Here is a 5754-nt window from a genome sequence, read left to right on the forward strand (position 1 = left end):
TAACAACTGCGCATGCGAGGGGCAGAAAGTCGCGCAGTTCAATATTGTTTTCTATCGATGCTGTGGACAACTTGTCTAAGAAAGTGGGATTTTAAGATGCTGATCTATTTTCAACTGTACTTGCAGAGTTAGTTATGTGATCGGGATTATTTGTATACCTTGCACAGGGCATCCGTTTTTTAGGAAATGTAGGTTTTAATGAGTTAAAGGTTTTTTGTGATAAAGCAGGTTGTTGCACCATAGCATTTTGATGTATTGTGATTGTAGTGGGATGCTGGCCCCTTTAAGGCTCGGAGCCATTCAGCGTCATGGGGGTGTCACTTCCTCAATCTCTTGGCAGGCAATTTTCCATAAATATGAGCGGTCTGTTCAGAGGCAGACAAGCACGCTTGGCCTATGCTTTGGCGTCTTCCGACTTCTTGGCTGCAGCTGTTGTCGTCCCTCTTGCTCGACTCTCTTTCACTTGGGCACTCACTTTGTCCGAACTCCGGTACGTAACTGCACTGTGTATTTACCTAGCTTGTGTGGCTATCTTCTTGCTCTGCTTGCTCGTTCAGGAGTGCTAACCCTGGCTCTTGCACGGCTTTTTCAGGTTGCCTACGGTGCTCAACCTTTACCTGTTTCTACTGGTGGCTTCCTGGTAGGCTGCCACAGTTCTACTTGCGTTATTCACTCCGGTACGTATCGTATTGTTTAGCAAATGTGTGCTCATTTAGCTTTGGCGGCTAGCGCTTTGTTTGGCTTGCCCGTTCATGGTTGCTAACCCTGGTTTTGCATGGCTTTCAGACTGCCCACGGCACTCAACCTTTACCTGCTCCTACTAGTGACCTCGTAGTAGGTGGCCTTGGTCCTACTTGCGTTATTCATCATCCATACTCGGGTATGTAACCGCATTGTGCATTTGCCTAGCTTTGGCGGCTAGCGCCTTGTTCTTCTGCTCTTTCGTGATTGCTAATTTTGGCTTCTGCATGGCTTCTAGACTGTTCAGCCTTACTTGTTGCTTGGTGGCTTCATAGTACGCTGCCCATCTCGACCAGTGTCCTCGTTGTACTCAAGGGCTCCACGCTCGCCAACCTCGAACTGATGGTAAGTCCCTCTCGGCTCCAATACTTTTACTGCTGCCCCCGGCACCACTACTGGGGCTTAGCTAATGTTGGCCTGTTGTTTGGCTTTAGGTTGCTGCTGTGACAGCCATCCGTGTCAAGACCCCGGCTGCTGCTTAACGTGGGAACGATTGCTGTATTGCAGAAACTGGTGCCTGTGGGCATTAAGTGTCTCATTGTGTGCTTGGTGTTGTGTTGGTGTGGGTGACTCCGCGGTGTGTGTGTGTGTGTGTTTGTGTGTGTTTTCAGTGTGGGTGTGCTAGTGTGTGGGCCGCTCCGCTGTGTGTGCGTTCCGATCAGTGTGTGTGTGTGTACGGTGTGGGTGTGCTAGTGTGTGGGCCGCTCCGCTGTGTGTGTGTGTGTGGGTGCTCCGCATAGTGTGTGTGTGTGTGTGTGTGTGAATGAACGGTGTGTGTGTTCAGTGGATGAGTGAGGGGATCCATGGGGGGGGAGGTTGACTGGAAAAACCCCTGGAATTAGGCCTACCTCTTTTCTTTATTTTGATTCTTTTGCTTGTGTCTAACCGTTTTGTTTAATTGTGTGCACCTTTGATTTATTTTGCATGGTTTGTTGTGGTTTGATTTCTTTTTATTTTGATTCTCGGTTTGCTGTGTCCTTTTCTTTGCCTTTATTAACTTTGAGGTAGCGCCCTTTTACAGTTGGGCCAACTGTCGGCCCCTAGTGGCAACCCCTGTATGACGTGTGTGTGTGTGGGCTTCAGTAGGTAGACCCACTAGAACTGTTAATCCTGCACCTGAGTGACATATTTTTAAAAGAAAAGAGGAAAACATATATTTTTATAGATTATGTGAAAGAAAATAAAGATTTCTATGATTCAGAGTACAGCCAATGTCTCCGACTCTCTCTCTGCACGAACCTGTGTTTTTGTGGTGTGCGAACCTGTGTTTTGCTGTGTGACACTCAAACACAATTTTCCCTTGGGGACTTAAACTCCCTAAGGGTGGCGTAGTCGATTACAAGTACTTCCTGTTTCAGCCACTTCTCTACATTATTGTAACAGACTTTAGCACTGCCTTAATGCTGGAGAAGGCATTCATATTGTTAATAACCGAATTACCAACTTCCAACTGTAATTAGATCCTAGTTGTTTTAAAACTGGAAACTTGCTTTAGCAAGCTAACACACTAGTGGTGGTGCATTAGAGATCTGTTGTCCGTTTTTCATCTCCTTACAATTGAAATACAAAATGTAGATTAATCTACAAGTAAAGTCCTAGTATCTAGTAGCAATGTAACATCAGAAATGGGCTGATTTTGTCCAGGTAATGTAGCGCGCTAGCTAGCTAGCAACGCTTATTGAGATTCGGTAGGTAGCATTGCTAGCAAGCTGTACTGTTTCAAATGGTTTATATGTCAGGTCATATATTCAACAATACCCCCCTTTCAACTTAAATTTACATTTTATGTAAGATGGGAGACTCATGTCTGACTTGGAGGTAGTGGTTAGTTGTCCAGCTAACACGCTAACGTTCGCTGCTAGCTAGCTAGCTAACGTGTAGTTATTAGATGTTCAAATTCACCAGGTTATTTATTTGGTACGGTCGCCTTTCCGTTTAAATGCCGGTTAATCAAGTGTATGAACATATATTCTATGAACAACTATCTGCCAAAAGTCGCACAAGCAGATGTTTACATTTTGTATGTATCTCGTCAAGTCTGCACCAAGCACAAACAGCACACTGCCTGAAGTTGTAAGCACTCCTGTTATGGCACATGAATGATCGTTTTACATCCAAGCAAGATCCTTTGCCCTCTCGCTCACTCCCCCCTTTTCCTCAATGTAGTGTACAAAAACATCGGAGAAGAAACGTTGTCACCTTTGATCAAGCACGTTTTACCAACATCAGTGTCAGCCCATTGGCAGCCTTCAGATGTAATGCTATTAGCACTGTAAATATCCTGCCTTTTTATCATGAAACCTAGACCTAGGAAAGGCTCTAGGTGGCAAAATTACAATTGGGGATGGGTCGGGAGAGTGTGTACCGGCCGTTTTTTATTTTTTTTAAAAGCAACTAGCAAAATAACAAAAAGTAAAATACGTGGATTTTAACAGAGCTGTATACTGTTTTTCTATGGCCGTAGAAGCCTTTCTTCCCCTTGTCGCCGTGCACAGGCGCGCTGTTAGTAAACAGGAAATCTATCTATTGGTCTGAATTTGGCTCGTGGTACACTTTTACACGGATTGGTGATGCTCTCAACAGGTTTGGCACCAACTGTGTTTTTAACGGTACAAATCCTAAAGCGGTGGCATCATGTTCTCCTCACGTTAACGAAATCCAGGCTAATTATTTATTAGCAATTAATGGATGGCCATGAACTGCGCCCTCGTCCCATATGCTGTCCATCATTGGTGAATGAATGAAGTAGCTGGGCTCATAGTTTGATACAGATGTCCGTGGTTGGGCTACAAATATCTGAATTTGTTCTTAATCTTGTGCAACAGTAAACAGGTGGAATTACCCCTGGGTCGGACAGGGCTTGCCAGCTGTAATCCACCCTGCTACGGTGATGCCCGCCTACCTCCCGGCTTTTACGACCAAGAGTAAGTAGGACATTGTACATCTTATAATATTCAACATCATTACTGTCACGGGATAGAGATGTGAAAGAGCGTTGTCCATTCCATATGCAATGCAATGTCTGATTGTCATCTTACGAAATTTAAATGAAAGCTCTAAGTTTAGCTCTGTTGCCTTTTCAGATCGGAGCGCTGATGTGATGTTTCCCCGTCGACTGATGAGGGAAGGAAGAGAAGGCAGCCACGACACGCGATTGTTTCAACATGACAGTGAGACAGAAAAATAATGTCAAGATAAATAAAAAATCATGATGAGTGAAGTTCTTCGTCAGGTTGTGTTTTTTTCGGGTTCTTATTTAAACGGTGTCTAGGCCAGGTCTGTGTTATCTGTAGAATTAAATCTAAATGCTGTTTGAAACGGTTAACTGGTTTAGTGTTCGTTTATTGGGATTATAGCATAATAAGAAAGTAACTTTATGAGCACGGATCCAAAATGGTCCCGGCCCGGAACATCTATGAGTCCGGAATGGGTCCGTAACTGATAAAAAGTAGTGGAACCGTGACGGATGCAATAAGTGGACACGGAATGAGTCCGCATCGGATGTCGCGCCTCCGAACCGGGCTCACTGCGGAGGTACGCTTCTGCACGCGGATCCGTGCGGATCCGCACCACGCCTCCGCGTCGGATGATAGGCGGCGTGCAAGTGGACGCCGATACGGCCCCGTTTACCGGATCCGTTCCGGAGGATGACCTCCGGATGGTGGACTCCGGGGCGGATCCATTACGGTGTACTTTTGCTGTGTGGGATGCTACTTGGTGCAAATTACGTTTTTACAGACTGACCAATGCTATTTTTATTTGGCTCATGAAGAGCTGATACATTAAAAAAGCCCCCCTCACACACTCCCATTGTCATTGTAACATAGCACTGCGTAGGCCTGCACTGAAATTGTATTCATGCCCCTCATATTCAAAGGACCACCGCAAACCAGCATCTCAATATAGCATAGTGGCGGCATGGTATCATGCTCAAGTCACTTCAGTCATGGTGACCGATGGGACGGTGGGGCGGTAACATGGCCAGGGTATGGGTGGGAGGGAAGTTGCCATGGCTATATTCATGAATGGAACTATGACCCAGTAATTGCCTGCTATCTCACAGTACATCTTCAACTTTTTAACTGTAGTGTGCTGTTATTTTACCTATACTACTGTATAAATATTGTAGAGCACTTTTAGTTTAACAATACTAATACTGTGAGCGTTCTGTAGAGTACTGTTATTTAACAGTTCAATTACTGCTGAAAAAAACGTTATATACTCTGATACATTAAACAGCAATGAGCTGTATTTGATTGTTGGTGTGAAATAACAGTAGAATTACAGGTAAATATAATTGCCAGTAACTGCCGTTATTTTGCAGGGAAATTTTCTTAGAGTGTAGGTACTTGAAGGTGCCAACTGTCTCCACTGTCTCCCCTTGATAGAGACAGACACCAATGGTGGGGTGGTCCTTCTGAAGTCAATCGCCATCTTCTTGGTTTTAGTGGTTGTTCCGGCACCATCTGACGAAGTTCTCCACCAGTCCTCTGTACTCTCCTTCCTGGCCATCCTTGATGCACCCCACGATAGCAATGTCATCAGATAACTTTTGCATGTGACAGGTCTTCGTGTTGTAATTGAAGTCGGAGGTGTATAGAGTGATCAACACAGGGGAGAGCACCGTTCCCTGTGGCGCTCCTGTGCTGGTGACCGCAGTCTGTGATGTATGGTCACCCAGGAAAACATGGGTCTTCCAGTGAGGTAGTCAGTTAACTACTCCCCCCACCAACCTGGCGGGTCGGGAGTCAAACTGGCAACCTGTCTGCCGCCCCAACCACAAGTCTGACAGCCCAACCACTTACCCATCACTGCCCATAGTAAGCTCAGTGAGTGTGATACAAGAATCAAAATCAGAATCAAAATCAAACCGGCAGGTTGGCCAGTGTACAGGATAGGGTCACGTGGTAGGGCCAGAACTGACTTACATAGGTGGAGCTTCAGTGATGTCATTACTGTGGCTGATTTGCTATGGGACATACAGTATGTCCTTCCACCAGTAACACACTGGGT

The 5754-nt window shown here is 45.4% G+C and overlaps 1 long non-coding RNA gene across 3 annotated transcripts; it reads left to right on the forward strand.

Annotated features, from left to right (window-relative positions):
* Positions 1-272: 272 nt before the first annotated feature.
* Positions 273-1248, forward strand: LOC134467452 (uncharacterized). 3 transcript variants are annotated; one of them, XR_010038559.1, is made up of 4 exons: positions 273-490; positions 593-677; positions 787-1086; positions 1176-1248. It is a non-coding gene; the product is annotated as an uncharacterized LOC134467452 (long non-coding RNA). The 3 variants fall into 3 exon arrangements; XR_010038558.1 differs by having other exon boundaries at positions 787-880; positions 980-1202; XR_010038557.1 differs by having other exon boundaries at positions 787-1202.
* Positions 1249-5754: the final 4506 nt, after the last annotated feature.

The sequence above is a fragment of the Engraulis encrasicolus genome, chromosome 17 (genome assembly GCF_034702125.1).
Source record: "Engraulis encrasicolus isolate BLACKSEA-1 chromosome 17, IST_EnEncr_1.0, whole genome shotgun sequence".
Lineage (NCBI taxonomy): Eukaryota > Metazoa > Chordata > Actinopteri > Clupeiformes > Engraulidae > Engraulis > Engraulis encrasicolus.